The sequence below is a fragment of the Parambassis ranga genome, chromosome 8 (assembly GCF_900634625.1).
Source record: "Parambassis ranga chromosome 8, fParRan2.1, whole genome shotgun sequence".
NCBI classification, from domain to species: Eukaryota; Metazoa; Chordata; class Actinopteri; family Ambassidae; genus Parambassis; species Parambassis ranga.
The window spans coordinates 2,070,846-2,091,117 of NC_041029.1; the positions used below are offsets into that span (position 1 = coordinate 2,070,846).

Sequence of the window (20,272 nt, forward strand, 5' to 3'; positions counted from 1 at the left end):
TGCGATCACCTGCCCACCTCAGCTCCACCTCTTTGTCCATATTTAGAGTTTTGGCAGATTGTGACACTGCCCATGTGGTCGAAGTGTCCCAGAGCCTCCAACCAAGCCTCAAGCCAGCTCTTCAGAAACAAACGGGTGCTGTCACTGGAGCTTGCTTCGTCCATAGTTTAGCGCTGCACCTCACAAACTGACACATCCTGAACGTGGTTTTGTGATATCATGAAGTTATTTTGACAAACACACGATGGCATGACTTGCTATGTTTACTCAGCAAATGGCTAAAAATGAGCCTGAAAGCCTCCCTTTGTTTCTCAGTTTGAGTCAGACCAACAAAAACCATTAGCATTTACTGATATGCTCTTATGTGCTGATAACTAACTACAGAGCAAAGCATTGTGGGAAAGGCATTCACTAAGATGAGTAAATACAAATGTGGCTTTAGTGGCATAAGACATTAGTGCGATGTACACACACACACACACACAGAGGGAAATGAATGCAGAGGTTTAGTCTGTAAAGCTGCTCTTTCTGCATAAGCCTTTTATAATGGTTGGGAGATGGTTTACCTCGATCAGAACAGATTACCTTCTTTTCTTCCCTGCCTTCATTTCACCCTCTCTCCACGTGTTTCACAACAAGACAGAGCATGCTAACTGTAAACTTCTTCGGGGTTGGAGGTGGGGGGTGAATTCCCTCCCTTATTGTGGCAATCACCCATACCCATCCCCTTCCTGAGAATCACAGTAGTGTTTGCACATTATGTTTGTAGTTTGTACGCAGAAATACATGGTTTTATCCACAGAACTACAGCCACATTACATACAGTTCTAGATATGGTCGTCCCCACAAATCATAGCAGAATAGTTCCATGGTATAATATTCTATCCAGAATATTCTTCTTTCCTTTTTTTTCTTCTTTCTGTGTGAATCTAAAAAGTGTCTTAGTCTTTAGTTTTTCTACTCTTATGGCATATTTGTGTTCAGCCAGTCTGTCATGCAGCCTGCGCTTTGTGCATAGAAACAGCCACATTCACACTCCAGTCTATGCACAACATATTATTTATATGTCATTTATCCCTTATATTAAACAGGTCTCTAAGACCGCCTTCTTTCACCTCCATAATATTACTAAGAGGAGCATCCTCTCCCAGAGTGATGCTGAAAAACTAGTCCATGCATCACATCTAGGCTGGACTAATTCATTATCTATCTTACCTCCATTGGCTTTTAGTAAAATCCAGACAGAATGCTCAATTATACCTACAGTACCTAATAGAACACTCCAGTCACAGAGTACTTAGTTCTTCAGCTTGCATTATAACAACAACCTGTGGTTGTCCTTTCCTTCTCCTTCCTTACTGTTGGTGATAATGCAAATATTTGTCGTCTATTTCTACTAACCTGAATGATGGTTTCTTTGTTTTAGTGCTGCACAGTAGGAACAGGAATGTCTGTAAGTTACATTACTGTTTTTTTATTGAACTATTGCTAATCACCCCATCCAACCTCACTGTGGATTTTTGCAGCTATATTGATATCAGGTGGCTGTGGCTCAAGTGGTGGAGTGTTTGCCTACTAACCATAAGGTTGGAGGTTTGATCCAGTGGGCAAGACACTTAACCCCAAGTTGCTCCCAGTGGTTGCACCGTTGGTGCGTGAATGTGTGTGTGTGCTTGAGTGTGTAAAAGGGTTATGTGAAGTATTGTAAAACGCTTTTGAGCACTTTTAGATAAGTGTCTTACAGACCATTTTATACATTAGTATGTTCTGTCGTGGCCAACCAGCATGAAAGTAACCATGTATTGTTTCTGGGAGGTGTACTCATCATAATGTTTTGGTCTCTCCAGACCACTCTTTACCCACTGGAAAGGCTTTTTTTACCTGAGAATGACACCTCAGTATAACATGCAGAAAAAGTAAAAGTATTTTTGACATCAATTGTATATATATTTTCAAGCATCTACAATATCCTGTAGAATTTAGCGCTGACACTTAGGGCTGCAGTGCACGTGTCTCAGTGGGGCTCTAAACCATAGACACATAACCATGGCAACCTACTTTAAATTTCACCATATATGGTTTCAGGAAGCAAAACTAAGAAGCGTCATCCTAAAGTGCTCACAGAATAGCTGTACCTGTACCTACAGGTAGTCTGTCTTCTACTTAATCTGACTGATTGTCATGGTAATTACTGCATATGTCTCAAACTCCCCTTTAATCTCTGTCCTTTCATTAAAGGTTCTCCTTTTATCTTATATTACCCATGATATGCCTTCTAATGTCACTTTGCTAGGTTAAAACAGGTAGCAATAGGGAACTTGTACCAGAGGTTGGCATGGGCTGCAGAGTAATAGCAGGGAGTTGGACAAGAGTGAATCAGTGAAGGAGGAGGGAGCTGAAGATTAGCCTCTCTTTCTAACAGATTGGTACTAGAAACTGCATATGCTCCGAATTTGACCGAATTTGCTTTCTGTAGATATATGTATTAAAAGTCCCCGAAATCTTCAGTCAGTGTGACCTTTATGTTTCCATGCTCTTGTATAAACAGTGTGCCGCTTCTGGTAATTTTACAGAGTAAAGTAAAGGGAGGAACAAAGTCCTTCATCGATGCTAGTGAGTAAAATTGAATGCCAAAATCCTCTAACATGGCTTGGTGTGCTATCTAGGTGGAACAATGCTACTCCTCTTTTTTTCTCATATCAGTCTATATGGTTATAAAATGATATAAAAAATCAAATCACTGTTTTGATGTACAGAAAAAATAGCTTAAATTCCAACCTAGAGGTGGGCCTCATGAACATATGACTTGTTTACCGTGAGATTTGTGGCCCCTGTTCTCAGCTGTGTGTGTATTTGTGTGTTTATTCTACACTTTGTATATGTCCCACAGGCCCGGATATAAAGGCACACAAGCTACAGAGTGCCCGTGTGTGGGCTTTGGCGTGCTTCAAGCTCATGGTGTGAGGGTTACTGGAGCAGAACATTGGGCAATGTTCCATCCTTTTAAAAGCCTGTCTGTTCTCTGTCAAGAGTGAGCATGCACTTTCTGCTGTCGGACCCTTCTTTAAGTTAATATTCTCATTTTTGTATCTTGGGTTGTGACTTCTTTTTGTTTTGTTAGCCTCATTTTGTCTTTTATGTCTTTCCAGTCATACTGTAGTAGCGATCTTTAGCATGTTTGCTCCTTCTTCGTAACACTCAGACAAGGAAGTGAGCATAACTGGCTGAAAAGGCACATTAGGACAGTTATTGCATATGTTTTCTGCCACTTGTTATCAAGAAGATATATCCTAAGCTTATTATCATTATTGAACTAAGTTTTACAATCTTGTTTTGAGATAGCTCAACCGTACATGAAAACATACATCTACATATTAGCTTAGCATAGCTTAGGGGGTGCCACTCAAAGAACAGTTTGTTCTGGTTGTTCGGGTCTAATAAGGTATAAGCAGGTCCCACCTACCCTTCCATACAACACCTCCTCACAAAAAAAACACATTTGACCTCATAATACGACATCATGTTACATTTGCATTGATGGATATAGTCATATTATTATTATTATAGTCATATTAGCCCTGAGGTGTGTCTGACTAACTGGTGTCTGTTTGGCCCTTGCTAGGCAGTCCTTCAACATGGAGAGATTACAATGAAACAAACAACGTGGCAAAAACAATCAATAAGCACAAACAGGAGAAAGACACAATTCTGTGTACATCTATTTTATGACACTACCACTAAGTAGCAACAGATGGCTAGTACAAGTGTATCTGCAAAACTCTTCATAGCATCAGATAGCATATAGCATAGCATGCAGACAGAGTCAACACAGCAGCAGCATGCTGGAAACTTTAGCAGACGCTGGTGGCACATCTTGACTCCACCTGAGCTCTGAGGACGGTAGTGAGGTGGTCCAGATGGCCCCCAAAACCAGGCCTGAACATAAACATAGCTTGGGTCTGGTTGAGCAGAAAAGAGACCCTGTTTATTTATCAAAATGTCTGTGTCTGGAACATAATTATAGAAAGGTAGATACAGAAGATGAGGGACAAAAGGGGGAAAAAAGTTAAGACATTGTGATCTGGCCCACTCACACAAAAGTGTATGCAAGGTTAAATTTCACTCTCAAACATGCTACATAAAAAAACCCATGTAACTGAAGGTCCTGCCAGTCAAAGTAGAGTGAGGGTGTGAGGCTGTAGAATTCAAAGAATTTTCTTACTTACTGCTAAAAGCCCAGCCCACTGTAGGTTTGTTAAAGTACGGTTGAGTCATGGTTGAGTCAAGCTCCTTTCATCTTTGTTACACAGTCTTCAACTCTATCACTTCAATTTATATTTTTATAGCTTTACAACTTGATAACCCAGTTACAGAAACCCAGACATCGGAAGGTGTTTTATGGACGTTGTAGCGCCTTTATGTGACCTAGTCAATGTCATTGCTTTACTGTACAGCAAGGAAATAGTCAGAGCAGATAGAAAACTGAGCTGTAGAATGCAGGCCTGTCAGTCTGTGGCTGGAACACATTGCACTGTCACAAAGTGTTCCAAGTCATAAGGGGGAGCCATCCTGCTGACAGTGGGTTAGGTAAGAGAGGTAAAGAGGAGGTAGATAGAGTACAGAGGGGGCGACATATTTCCATACAATACAGAAAACGTAGCATGTCGCATGAGATGCCAAACGCTGAGCAAGTCCGAGGGCCGGACTGCAGGTCAACATATGCGGCTCAGGGGGCGCTTCTGTGCTGCTGCAATCGTAGACACACTAAGCTGTTAAGCTAGCAGGAGGAATGCTTGCCATCTGTAACCACTAGTCCTCGACCATCTCAGTCACATTTTCAAAAAAAATGATTTTACAGTTTCCCTCCTGTCCTGTTTGATGGGGCTCAACCCTTCCAGCGCCCAGGCCATGCTGGTATTTGCATTGTGCCACAGTTTTGGGAGGGATGGAAGAAAAAAAAACCCAGTCCTATACCTTGTGGTGGCCAACAGTTCTTTTTCAAGACTCTAAGTCGCAGCCCACACTAAGCCTCTCTATCAAGACTTCATCCTGTCCAGCTTGTAATATGTAATACAGTTATACAGTAAATTCTATTTAAATGCGTCAATCTGCTACTGTGGGATGCGCCAGATAGTTTTTAGTTATATGTTATATGTTGCGGAGTGAAGAGTAACGCAATTTCGATTCTCTGTATGTCCAGTACATATAGCAGATTTGACAATAAAGCTGACTTTGACTTGACTTTGATATGAATATAATTATGAAGTGTGCCTGAAGTCCACATGAGCAGCAGATAACGACAGTGACCGTGTTCTGATTATTCTCTCTCTAAAGTGTATTTTCACCTTAGCAATAGCAGTTTTTATATTGAGACAATAATCTAAACACACACATAAATACACATACACACATATACATATGGCTATTGCTTGCTCAAAATTGTAAGATAATCTCTACTGCTCTACCACAATTCTTTCTAATAAAGATCTCAGCCTCAATAATGTGTTCGACAACCAGGCGCTCGTGAATCTGATAAATGACAGACCTCCTTAAACCTCAACATGAGCTGATTTATTGCATAAAGTTACTGTACATCGTCACATTTCTCTGTCGCTCGTCTAAAAGCAGAGTACGACGCTGAACTCCAGCGTCAATGATTAACTTGAAGAGTGGAGGGTTATCTGTGCCACTGACCAGACATGCTTAAAAATAAGCTACAGACTTCCTCCTCCATATCACTCTGTCAAGGCTCCACCTTAAATTGCTTACTCTGGCAACTGCCATTGTCTGCAAAACTTCTGCTGTAAGGCAAAAAAAGGTACTACAGTAAGTAAATACCAGCCTGGTTTGGTTCTGGGCTCAGCTACTGTGGAGGATTTGGGTAATTCATTATTATAAAGAGATGAGAAAAGATGGTACAGACAAGCAGCTGGGAGCAGTGCTGTATAATTCTGATGTAGTTTAGCGAATGTCATTGTGAAACTGAAAGCTTTGTGCTGTGAGCACTAAAGGTTTGTGCTTTAACTGAAAACACACACATATATATATATATATATATATATATATATATATGTGTGTGTGTGTGTATATATACTGTGCCTTTCTATGCACAGCTCTAAACTTGTGTAAGCAACACAAAAGGAGAAATCTGATTAGCTTTAGATCATGGACTTGAACTTAGTCAGTACAATAAAGGTGGGGCTGTGAATGCTGGCTGCACACAATACTATACCCAAGTGCACACAACCTGAAATGCCTTACTGCTATAAAAGTGTCAATGAAAAGCTTCATGTTAAAAGCATGTGCAAAACAAAACACAACAATTCATTTATAAGGATTTCTTTATGTGACATTTAACTCGCCAATCCCCAACTGACAAAAACTATGGGATTCACACTGAAAGTAACCTGACATTTTCATAGATAAAACTAAAAGCATATAAAGAGCATGATACAAACAACGGCTACTGAAATGGGTGTAAGGAAAGGGTCAGCCAGAGACAGATGTACAAAGTGAACAGTTGGCTTTATTGAAGTTCACGCTGACTTTATCAGTGTCGGAACACACACACAAGCACACAGCGACTTTGATCTTTAAAGAGAGATGGTGGAATGAGGGGCAATAAGAAGATAATAATGCAATCTACATCCATTACACCAAAGATCACAGAGGTCCTGCAACATGAAAGCAGCTTTCATTTACCACTGTTTCATGTTGTAACATTGCCATCTAGTGGCCAAAGTTAAGACTGACATGAGATGTGCAGTTTTTACCTGTATAAGAAAAAGAACTAGGAGAGAGATACTGAGATTATTATTGACTATTATTATTATATCTGAACAAAAGATAAAAACAAAACAAAGAAGATAAAAGCTAAAACAAATGTTTACCATGTCATTTGTATGACTTGTGTATATCTATGTTCATATTTTTATATCCATTTATGGAATATGTTGATGTCAAAAGCTCCAGCTGTCAGCTGTGGGTAAAGTAAGCTGCCCTTGGTGTAAATGTTACAGTGTTGTATGACAGCCAGAGGGCCTGCCTGGTTGCCATGGTGCTGGTGTTGTGTTTTGTATTGCAGGTTGTCATTTGGGTGGAGCTGATCGGATCAGTAACACACAGCACTTGGCCAGTGATCTGCTGGTTTATTAAGCTCCGCCTTTGGGCTAAACCGGCAGCATGATCTTAAAGGGTGGGGCCCTAAGAAATTGGGGGCTAGTCCATTTCTAGCCAGTAAATGTTGCTGTTGTAATATTATTATTGTGTCTTAGCTGCGTGTCTTTTCGCAGTTTCCTGGTGGTGGTGCAGGGAAATAGTTTTTTGTGCGTAATGGCTAAATTGACCTGATGAGGGTGCAGTTGTTCTCTGGTTGTGGAGGCAGGCTGAGGAAAGTGTTGCACAGCCTGTGTCCGTCTTTGAGTCTGTGTCTGTGCGTGGTGTCTGAGTGATTCTCCGTCTAGGTTTGGAGATGGTTTGAGTTTCACACATCTTGCCTTGCCCTATCCCTTGGTTGTTTTTGTTGTTGTGGTGTATAAAAATAAATGAGTTAGTTAAAAAAAAAGAATTGATGCACCCAGTGAGAAACTTTTGGATAGATGTACTAAGGAGCAGTTAATTAAATCGCCGTGCATTTTGAGGTGATTGTCAGAGGGAAAAGATCAAAAGAGTCAATAAAAGCTGTTAAAACTGCTCTGGTAGATGAGGCATGAGTTGAAGCAGGCCAGACTGGAGAGGCAGAAGTTAGATTTGGTGAGGGATGGCAAACTTGAAGCTGATATGTTGCACCAGAATGAGAACTCATTTTGACCTGTGGTGTGCAGCAGCTAGGGTCTTATGAGAGTCTGTTCGACTTAATGATCTTGAAGTAGTTCACATTTCAATATATATAGTGAACAGACAGTTAAGCCCCTGATTTGGGCTCTGCAACATTTCAGGGTGTATGTGGGTTCTGGGGCTGTGGGGGTTTTTCCAGCTCACAACCCTCTAACTTTTATTAATTCCTTGCAGTGCCCAATCCATCGGTTGATGAGATGGACTCTCCTCCAATCATACTGTTTGGACATTTAGCACATTAAGGACAAGGATAATGTGTTGGCAGAAGCCTGTCCTGAGCCCCATGCTTAAAGGGTTATTTAAGTAAATGGCTCCTTTTCTCTACTGATCTTTGCATTGTCCTCTTAGATTCCTTCTATAGTCTCCTTTAAAGTGCTTCAAGGAACCAGTTGCTGTAAAGAGATGTTGCAGTCTGTGAGGCAAGTTCAGTGGTAGTTAATGTTTTATAATGGCACTATCAGCTGGCCAGTGATCTGCAGGTTTATTACGCTGCACACCGCCTACTTTTGTGTGGTTATCATTTTGCTCTTACAACACTCATCCTACATACATTCAGCACAGCATGCATTTACACACAGCACTAATGCATGCTTTCACCCTCCATACCTCGTTCCTTGTTTTTATCTTGAAATAAAATAGTAGATTTGTTTGATTGAGCCGGCAGCATGTCTTCCTCTTCCGTTTTGGTCTTAATGAGCAGGGCCAGTTATTGTGGGAGGATCAAGGAAAACAATGCTGTGTTGTTGTTCAGGAATATTATTAATGCAAATGTAATGATCAAGAAATAATGCATAATACATCATTATAATTATACAAAAGGGAAATAACTGACTTTGTCCTGTACAGGGTCACAGGGGTGGAACACATGCTACAAACACATGCATTCAAGGTAGCTGGAGCTATCAGTGGGCACCAACCTAAAAAATACATGACATAAAATTCAACTACAATGTTTTATTTTGTATAAAATGATTAATTATTATAAATAATGATTCATAGTAATTCATTAAAACCTCTAGCTGACAATGTATCATTTATTTTGCTTTGGCCTACTAATAAGTGTTTTACTTAAAAAAAGATCCACCTCTGCCCTCTAGTGGTAAACAACACCAACAGACAATACCTTCTTTACAGACAAGACCCTCACTGAGCATAGTTAGCACCTCACACTGAAAATGTTGCCACCTGTTTATAAAGTTTTAGATGAGATTAAAAAAGGAATTTTTGTAAACTAAATAAATATGACACATTCAAATATAACTGCTCTTGAGAGTGAGAAAACTCCATAATTTATATTCCATTTTCTATCCATCCAGAATTTAAACAATGTCTAATACTAGGTTCCTATTAAAAGCATCGCACACAGCTTTAACTGCCATTACATCGCAGCCTGTTGTTGCATATATTGTCCACAAGAGTGCAGTATGAACTTAAAAAAGGCAAAGCCAAACGTCACAGCAGAAAGGATACATGTGCAAATGTGGTAGTGTCATTAAACTCACATTTTGATCCTTTAAAACAAAAGATAACTTTCAGTAGCTTCAGTAGCCTTTCTCACTCCCTCCTCAGTGATGGAGCTTTGTGATGTCACTGATCATCAAGCTGACAGCTCACTGTGGTAGCTTGACACAGGCCTTCTATATCACAATAATCCATTAACAATCATTGTAATTTCCATGCACCTTCTATGTGTAAACCCCTTAATTGCACTTTTGTTTTTTAGAAAAGTTTTATAATTCAAACCTTACAGCCAAATACACAAACATACACCTAACCCTAACATACAGCTCCACATACGGCCCAGGAATTAATGTAAGGAGTTGGCAGAAAAGTCACACTGAAAACATGTCCTTTTACCAGAGTATAGTTTATCAGTCTATGATCATATGTGGAAGTATTTCAAAAAACAAAAAACAAACTAACGTCCTTATTTTACTTGTATATAATCTATTCATTCCTGCAATATGGATGTACTTCTCCAGGGGCTAAGGTAGAGAAGGGGCATTGAGATCAAATCTAATGCCTAATATGGGTGCTAAACTATATGTCAATAAGACCTATATGACAACAGCAGAGTGGAGGGCAGGTTAAATGTGTCATCTTATCACTACATCTCCTTGACTTAACCTAAAACGATGCATACACAGGACTGATGTGTGGCTTTCTTTTGGGATCACCACCCATTACAAACGAGTATTCACTGCTCCTCCCTGCGGTTTATTGTTACCCTGTAACATGTCTCCCTTAAGTCAAATCACTGCCTAAATGATAACTATATCTAGGCCTAAAGAAGGACGTCCCATGCTTGAGCGTGGCAACAAAATATAGGGACAAAGTGACCTGAGGTCACGGCATAAGTGATGTAAACCTGTGATGCTGTGTGTGTGTAAGAGAGTTAAATGCATAAATTAAAAAAACTCATCACACTTATCAAATGTGATTTTGAAAATAGTTTGCTGTGCTTGTGTTATTTCAAAAAGGTGTGGGGTGGTGCACACAGAGCCTTCCAGTGCTATTCAAAACCTCTTTCTTTCTCACCTCCAAACAAAAGTGCCATTTTACCCAGAAAGGGTCAGCATTTCTCCCTCCATCACACAGGAGCTTGTTCCTGGTAAGAGACTGCTGCCCAATCTCAGGCCACCCATACCCCTGGCTCCAACAGCACCCCCTCCGGCCCCCACCACTACAGAGACAAGCTCCCTATTGTTCTTGTGTTACAAATAAATGACAATTCTCCTGAACGGACAAACTTTCTATTCATACACACAAACCTGTGTGAGTGCAAATGATGCTGTACTATATGAAAAGAACGTGATCACGGAATGTGTCTTAACAACACCAATGATGAAGAACGGGGTAATGCTGATGGCATATTTAATTAAAAATAATTTAAATAAAAATTAGACAACAAAGCAGGGTGTATTGAGTCACATTTTTACAAATGTTTCAACTGCTATTTCAAAACGCCCAAAATATTGTGACCTCTGTGGTGTCTTCAACCCTGGACCACCTCACTGTATCAGTTGCTGTGTAAAAAGCTCTTTACGTTCTCTCTTCAATCGCCAGTGGTGAGGAGAGTTACTCAGAAATGTTGAGTACAGTAAATATAGAACTGTTAGGTCTTACCGTAGTGTGTATATGTTTCACTGTTGCGGTTCACCACACACCATATCATATGACAGCACATTTAGTCTAGTGACACAGCACATTCCTGTTTTTACTATCCTTATTTATGGTTCCAGATATAAACAAAGATGTTTTTTTATTGAACTGAAACAGTCCAGGACAGTAATACCATGTCAACAGATTCTCCTGTTCTGTTGTTTAAATAACAAAATTGAGTGTATGAGGAAGATGCTGTAGTTTGAAGGGGGTTTAAAAAAGCCCCACTGTTTAGTCAAGGCCTGCTCACTGACACAATGTCTATCTTTGTCAGCCTCCCCGGGTGCCAGATAAAGGAATTCTTGTGTGTCAGGGGCTCTGACCGAGTTTATTTGACACTTCAGCCCCTTTTGTAAAGCAAGTATCCCACCGTCAATACTGGCCATGAGAGTCACTTGGCATTAGACAGAGGGTCTCTCTTCAGTAGGAAAAGGGGGTCTTGTTTGGGGTAGTTTTTTAGTAGATGATGTGTTTCTGTGTGTGTGTGTGACATGGGGTGCACTTTACACAGCCATATAGAGGAACTCTGTGCTCTGGCCCAACAATAGGTTGAATTCTTCATTGCTAAAAAAAGTGCATGAGGTGGTGGAGAAAGAGAAAAGAAGGAAAAGTGAAGGAAAAAGACTAAACATAAGAGGCTCACTGTAGGACTGCATACACCTGCAGGTTATACTCAAAAGAAGTATCCCCTTCCTTAGGAATATTAATGCTGCTTAAGGCATTAGGTATAAGGCTGCCAGCAGGGATGGCATGCCTCACTGTGTTCACTGTTACTGTCACTTGAATAAAGTCACTGTAGGGCACATGAGAAGATAGTATCTTACTTTTTTATAAACACTGTATGCAGACATGTGTTGCATTTTACAGCTTCAGGTCATTGCTTTGTGAATGGGCTGTCAATACCAGGCACTGCAGGTGCATGAGAGTCTTCAGACTCTTCTATCTAATGTTAGAGGACCTGAGCCACAGATCTAACCTATAGATAGTTATAGCTGGTAAGTGGAGCATCCTGAGCAGGTGAAAATAAAGGCAAAATACCCAACAAAGACCTATGCACCAAAAATGACAGTACACTTTGGGTGTGTAGATTTAGTTACAACATTGAGTCTTACAGATGCAAAGTTATTTTTACTTCCTTTGTGAAAGAACAGCACTTAAAATTATAATAATAATTATTATTATTACTAATGACAAAAATGGAGTAATTTACCCAAATTGTTTTCATACATTTCATACATACCTGCTGGATCTGGAGATGGCCACTTCACACACACCAATCCAAAACACAGAGCACAATTTCTGGAGTATCTTATTTCCAAACTCCAAATCTATTTCTAAAAGGACTTGACAGCATAAATGACACGGACCATCACCGGCGCTGGCCACCTTTGGCCACGCGTGTATACAAAGTATCCTAGGAGATTCCACTGTATGACGCGGAGTGGGGCGAGCAGAGACACCGCGAATCCCGGACACGGGGTTTTCTACCTTCAAACAGACAGAAAGATCCATAAATGTAGTTTTAAAATCCATCCACTGCTGCCGTCCTAATCCAAAAAACAAAAACATAATAATAACTTCTCCGCGTAACTTTTCATTTAATCCTCTTTAATAGCGCCGTTGGTAGATCGAACAAGTTGATCACTTTTATAATTTCCCCCAAAAAAGAGCATCTTCTCGGAGCAGTTCCAACCTGAAGATACAGGTCCAAGATCCGTTTTCAACACGCTCACTATTCATTGTCTGTGTGGAGCGCAGCGCGTTCTGGTTGCGGTGTGAGAGTCGGGGCGTCAAGCTTGTTTGCATAGTTCAAGACTCAGCAACTTTATGCAAATAAGCAGCGTCTGGCGCAGCTCGACACCTCACTAAACTCCGGCCAAATAAAAAACAGTTGTTAATCTCAAACTACAAGGCATGATGTTCGCCTCTAATGTTTTCAGAGTTACAGAGTTTCAGAGTTTAGTATAGAGGAAAAGTTTCAAGATGAGCCGCTATGTTGCTGCGATTTAAATCCAGGAGCGCACAGTGTATGGCATACCAGCCCTGCCAATAGTTCCTCAGTCCCAGAACCCACTTAGACATTTTAATCATTTCCGCCCAATAACTGACTCAGCCACTAAAGTTTACTCTTTTTTCAACCAATCAGTAAAGAAGCACAGACTGCCAATTCATCACTGATCTCCTTTACTGCAAAGCATCACTTCAGTCTGAGTTATATTAAGCCAAGCAATGTAAATGAAATGTTTTCTGTTTACAGATATTATCTCACAATTTGTTGTGTTTATTTACAAAAGTTTGAGCGCTTCCAGATTATATTATTCATTGCATTATGTTTGAACCAGTGGTTTCACATACTATCTAAAGCAGGGGTCTCAAAGTAATGGCCCGCGAGCCGATATTTTGTGGCCCCCCACTTGACATCAAAGTTTAGTGTTAGTGCGGCCCGCACATTTTTCTCACACGCACTTTTTGCTGAGGCTTGTCCTGTGCATTTTATTTTTATTATTAATTGCGGAGTGGCAGCGTCCGTTGTGCTCGACGTGTCGTTTCTGTCTCTGCATGCTCGCGCATTTCTCCGCTGCAGAGGAGTTCCGCCCCCTGACACACACACAGGCGTGCGCACACACATGTGAGCGTACTGCACCAGCGGAATGAGAGCGCGCATTGAAAACTGCGCCAAGCGACGCGCTGTCTGTTGGACAGTTCTCAGCAGCCTAGCCATGCTGGTATGTTGACGGTGTGTGTTTTCAGGTGCTGCGTGATCTCAGTGCGCATGTAGCAGTGCTAATCAGCATTTCCATTTGTGCTCGCTGTGAATACGCAGGTCACATGAAGTACTTGGAGTTTCTTTCTTTCTTTTTAATCAGGATGCTAGTTGAATGGAACACATGTTCTCAGTAGCTGCCCTCACTGTAAACAAGCTGCGCACACGCCTGCCTCCTGACATGTGTCTGTGTGAGGAGCCAGTGAACAACTTCTTTTCATGTTAAAGCAGCTGGACATATTTTATTTAATTTCTATTCCCAATAGATTTTGTTATACTAGCCTACATAAATGTCATTGTCTGTACTGTATCCCCAATGGTACAGCAAATCACTCATTAAGGAATATGACATGCAGTTTACTTAGTAAACAATGTTTAGATTTTAGTCTTAGTGAAACTGAGGGAAATTCAGGCCCAGAAAAATCACCTCTTATCAATTCAATCGATAAGGTCATTCAACTAACGATTATTGAATTAATCAATAATTTGCATCACTATTCTGACCTGTTATTAATAAAGCTTGAGACGATTGGAAATATTTGAAACCCTTTTTTTAATGCAGCCTTAATGCGGCCCAGCCTCACCCAGACTATACCCCCAGCGGCCCCCCGGGTAAGTTGACTTTGAGACCCCTGATCTAAAGCCTGGTATATGCTTGTGACAAATTGATGGCGTACCTCCGCAGATGCTGCAAACCATTCCACCTTCTGCGTCACTCCACTGCCAGCTTGCAGTCTACGTTACTTTTTTTGGAGGTGCATATCAAGCCAACACGTAGGGGGTACGCACTTGATTCAATGCAGAAGTATAAACCTGGAATGTCCTAATTTTTTTAACAAATAAATACACTAAATTAAACAAAAGAGATGAAAAGAAAATGACAACGCAAGGTTGCTGCTTCCGCGAAACCCCCTTAAACTCAGCTCGTTCTCCCCCTCTATGTCCGTATTTGGAGTTTTGGTTTTTGGGTGACGTCACAGAAGCTCTGTCCATAGTTTTTACTGTCAATGGTTCTCAGACTGACAAAATGTGATAGTACTGGCTTGCCATACATTAGGAATGAGCTTAGCAGCTCATGTTGCACACAACAGTGACTTAAGTGCGCAAGGCACGTGCATATGGAGTGTTGCTGCACTGCAGTATGTCAGATTAGGAGAATGATTAAAACAATGTGAAAGGGGAATAGGAGTTTTTTTAGTATAATGTGGTGCAACGACTGAGTTGTAGCTACATGTCTCAGCCCTCTTCTCCTGACAGAGTTTTGACAGCATAGTTTCACACACATGCACTCATTGACTCCTTTTTAAAACCATCTGTCCTCTTTTTATATTTTAGTCATGTGTCTAAGGTGTAGATGGACTGTTGAGTCCTAGCCTGAGGGGCCTGTCCTGTGTCCTGTGCTGTGTCGTCCATTTGTGAAGTGGTTGTTTGGTTTAACTGGAGTACAGATCAGAGTGTTCCTCACTGCACTGAGCTGCTTGGACTATGGTACATTGCTCTAGGGGTGAAATATTAGCGTGTACAGGAAACACATATATGCAAATGCAGCTCGGAACAGCCCGAGTATGTGCTTACCTTTGACCTTTGCTGTTATATTGACCGCATTACATTATTTAGTTCAACCCTGATTTGACCTGTCCAGGATGTACCCTGCTCTAACCCATAAAATGCTGGAATAGGCTCCAGCCCCCCATAACCCTGCACTGCAGGACGAAGCGGATTCAGATGATGGATGGATGGACTGTGATTTTATTCTTTTTATGTGATGTTGTGGGTAGCTTATGAAAAAAATAGACTCTGGTGATTGGTTCTGTTGTTAATAAGAACAATCTACATTTACAAAAAAAAGAAAAAAAAATGTAGGCTGGATTATATTTGACCTGTGGGCCTTGAGTTTGACATGTGTGTCCTAAGCACATAAACCATATGGTCCCTACCACAGCAGCCCGAGAGCTGATGAGGCTACTCAGGGGATTGGAGAAACGTCTTTTAAAAACACTTTTTACCCTGTACCACAGGGTCACAGGGCCTTGGACTAGAGCCTATCCCAGCTGTCAATGGGCAAGAGGCAGGGTACACTCTGGACAATCTTACTTAAAATATAATAAAATCTCCAAGATTTTTCAAATCAGAAGACATATTTGTCAAAAAGTATATTCCTTCCCTTTTTTCAATGATATTGGACAGCTAATGCTATAAAATGGGACACTTTTTATATAAACAATTCAAATGCCACTACCAAAACTCTTTAGAATTAAAAGTGCATAACCTACCTAATAGTACTTTGTATTAGGCGTGCAATGTTATTGGAATATAATATGTTATAAATTAATGGTTTTAACTTGTGCCTTTTCTTGTAGTTGTTATCTATCTGTGTAAGTTATTATGTCATTAAAGATAAACTCTATAATCTTGCTCCTATCACTCATCCTGTGTCAGGTAGATTTTTGGTTGCAAGTGAGCCCTGTTTGAACAGTGTGAGTAAGTAATAATGATCATCTGTCGTTGTGCAAAGACACAAGAGATGTCGGTGCCTTGAATCACCTTCCCATGAATGAATCTCTTGTTTTTCCTATCTCACTTTCATGTCCTAACTACCTCCAGGCGTGTTTGTGTTTCTTGGATCAAAACCACAAAACAAGGACGGGATTTTTGGAATGGAGCACAGCTTCAAAAATTGAAATTAGAACATGAATAAAATGTGGGTAAACTCTCATGTGGGTAACGAGCGATCCTACTTGTGCAAAATGATTATTTTTCTGAGAATGTTTTATCTCAGATAAGTGCTGGATCACATGTTAACAGGAACGGGGGGGAAAAATCCACTCCGCCTTTTACTCAGCTCTTTTGGCTGAGCTCCAATACAATCCAGGAGTACCTGAATTGCACGCGATTCTGTCAACTGCAGGTACTTGATGGCTTTCTTGTATGCCTGGATTGAAGAGTTTCTGGAGATTTGCTCACACAGCATTGCGTGACTAGAGCTGGGGATGAAAACACAAAGACATTGTATTCAGTGATCAAACCCCCTTTATAGTAACTCAACAGCATTCCTGTCTCACATTCCTAAGCCACTGCTGCTGTGTAAAGGTTTTTTTCCTTTTGAGAAAAAAAAGAAAGAACCAGAAAAAGTAAAGGAGGGCTACATACTTTATTTTTTTATCTGGATGGCTGTGTTGACCTGAATTCTTTCACAAAGTTCTTAGTGGGGTAATTAGGAAGTGATAAGTAGCTAGAACCTATTTCTGAAAATTACTAGAACTAGAATTTGGAAAAAAAATTAAATAAACACAATAAAATACTAAAAAATATAACATTTTGAAAATGCACGTATAAAGTCACAAAATAATAATGTGCAATTTATATAATATAGACAAAATTTGCCTAATGTGAGCATAAGTCACTTTTAAATACATTCAGATTTATTACCTCTGAATGATGTGGAACTTCCACTAACACGAGGCTTTGTTGAAGTGAACTAGGAACAAAAGTTTTCTTAGCCTTAGGCATTTGATGCATTCCCACAATCCTTCACTCAGAACATACACAGACAGCAATGCGAATGGACAACACAGTACAAGAAGTGATGGCAGGTATACCCTAACTAGATTTCCACACCTGTTCTAGCACCTATATATATATATATATATATATATGTATATATATACAGGACACAAAAATATATATAGACAGGACCCCAGGTGCAGACTGTGTAAAGACGCCCCTGAGACAATCCAGCACATAACAGCAGGGTGTAAGATGCTGGATTAGGGTTAGCAGGGTTAGGGTTAGGGTAAGCAGGCAGGGTTTACATGGAACGGCATAAGCAAGTGGCAGGCATAGTGTACAGGAACATCTGTGCCAAGTATGGCCTGGAGGTCCCAAGGTCAAGATGGGACACACCTCCAAAGGTGATTGAGAATGACCAAGCTAAGATCCTGTGGGACTTCCAGATACAGACCGACAAAATGGTGATGGCTAACCAACCGGACATAGTAGTAGTGGACAAACAGCAGAGGAAAGCCGTAGTGGTAGATGTAGCAATCCTGAGTGAGGCAACATACGGAAGAAGAAATGAGAAACTGGAGAAATACCAAGGGCTTAAAGAAGAGCTAGAAAAGATGTGGAAGGTGAAGGTAACAGTGGTCCCTGTGGTAATTGGACAAACTCGGAGAGTGGCTCCAACAGATTCCAGGAACAACGTCAGAACTCTCAGTCTAGAAGAGCACAGTGCCCTCAAACTCCCCGGGTAGAGGACCCGAGATTGAGGGAGACACATCACCCAGGAAGGGGTGAGAAGGGAATTTTTTATTTTTTTTATACTAAACTAAGTTAACCAAAATGAAAAAAAAATAGAAAAAATAACTTGTCTGATAATTATTGGCGGGGGAGGGACTTCATGCTATGTGTTCACTGACACAACTTCCTCCATATCCTTAATGGTACTAATCATATGGATTTGGTAAATTAATTTAACACTCATCATCTTCCTTTGTTTCTTCCTCTTGGTAGCCTTTCCCCCTCCTCTTGCACCTAGCCTCTCTGGCCTGGATGGGCTGGAAACTCCCACTGAGGTGTGCATGATTCATTATGGTTCAAAATTAGGTTCAGGATGGTCAATACAAAGTCCAAGCTACTGACAAGTTATAAGGGAGAGAGCTGGATCTAAAACTGGCCCATCATGCCAAGGGCACCACAATGGCTAGAGCTGGCTCTGATTTGTCTCCAACCCATGCAGGTTCCTTTTGAATGTACATATGTGAAATATAGATGCTTGAGATTTTGCAAGAAGCCTATATCACATTAAGGTAAAGCTGTATTTAGAAAAACTTGAAGATAATGAGGCAGAGATGATTCAAACAACACACTGTAGTAAGCCAGTATATGCTAGCGCTTGTCATTTTTGTAGGTGTGTGTGTATTTCCGTGCTGTGTAGACAGCTATGAGTGTGGCAGGGCTATGCGTGACAAGGAGAAATACACCTGTCTCTGTGCTCAGGTATGGGTAAGGCCAGCACGCAGGGGCCTGCCAGTTGAACAATGCTCCCTATTGTACCTGCACTATGACTGCTGATACTCATAAGATAGGAAACCCTGGTCGTAGCGTGTATGTATCTCTCTCTCTCTCTTTTTTTCAGTCTAAACATTATTTATAGTACACATATTCTACTGACCTTAACTACATATCATTTCCTTTTTACACTTAAACTGCACATTTTAGCTGGAAATGTTGAACTTTGAAGACAATGTTTAAGGTTTATATCTTATGTATATTTTATGTATCTATCAAACAAAACCTTAAATAGAAGTTACTAGAAATTAGAGTTATCTGGTTGTACATAACAAATAATGTGTAAACATAAACTATTCCAAGCCTTTCTTGACCTTTTGTAAGTGTTTTATTAAGGAGAGCTGCAGTGCAAGCACCACCACTTAGTCATCTATTCCTTTTAAATTCCTTGATGTGTTACACCACTAGTGTGAATAAGTGTGTGTGTGTGTGTACTCACTGACTTCATAAAGGCAGTATTGTTAAGTTGCGTGCGAAGCTCGTGCTTTAGGCTTTAGGTCCCCGCCCTCCCCTGTAAACCATGGCCTTTTTTTCCTCCTCCTTTTTGCCTTCTACACCTTCCCCTTTCTTTTTGTTACAGGTAAACATTTGATGTCCGCACGCAATCCTCAGCTTCTCCTCCCGTTGTTCTTACACACACACTCTCTCTCCCACACACTCACTCGCTCACACACACACACACACACACATTACATGTTAGAGATAGAGTAAGAGAGTGAGGCACTTTGTGAAAAGGTGTTGTTGCTTCTTTGTCAAATATAGAAAGAAAAAGGATAAAAAGAAAAAGAAAATTATTTAGTACATAAGTACATATGTATTCTTTCATAGTTCTGATGGCTTCACTATAAAACTACTATGTACACTGTAAACCCGGATAAGCTGAGTTTACTTGCCTCAAAAAAATTAAGTAATGGTTGAATGGTAAAACTTTTTAACTTTTGAGTACAATACACTAAACTCAAGATTTCTCCCCAAAAAAACTCCAAAATTTTCTCAAAATTCTCACATTCTATAGAAAACAATAAAAAGACCACAGTTGAGCCAGTTTTCAATGTAAAATGTATGTAATGTTATGAATTCATCTGTTTACCTACCCCTTACCCCATTTTTTCATGCCTAACCTTAATAACCTTAACTTTTTTTCTGGCAGTGATCATCCTTGAGAAAGAATTTCAAAGACACAAACAATGAACAAAAACAAAACACAATTTTGTGGCAAATTTAAAACCTAGAAAACTATTTAGTACTTTATTATTATTACCAGTTCAGAAAGACACAACTCCTTTCACCGTGCCATCAGTTATTTAGCAAAAGTAAAGCCAAACAGAAAAAACTTTACAGATTATTTGAACTTCAACATTCTACAGTGAGAAAGAATTGTGTTGTTGGGCATGAGTGTTCAACACCATGTCTAAAAACACCTCACACCCACTGTTCCAG

General features: G+C 40.3%; 1 long non-coding RNA gene across 1 annotated transcript in view; it reads right to left on the reverse strand.

Annotated features, from left to right (window-relative positions):
- Window positions 1-13,028, reverse strand: part of LOC114439327 (uncharacterized) — a 35,318-nt gene extending 22,290 nt beyond the window's left edge. Inside the window, exon 1 of the long non-coding RNA XR_003671039.1 lies at window positions 12,239-13,028. This is a non-coding gene — a long non-coding RNA (uncharacterized LOC114439327). The remainder of the gene's footprint in view (window positions 1-12,238) is intronic.
- Between the last annotated feature and the right edge of the window lie 7,244 nt (window positions 13,029-20,272).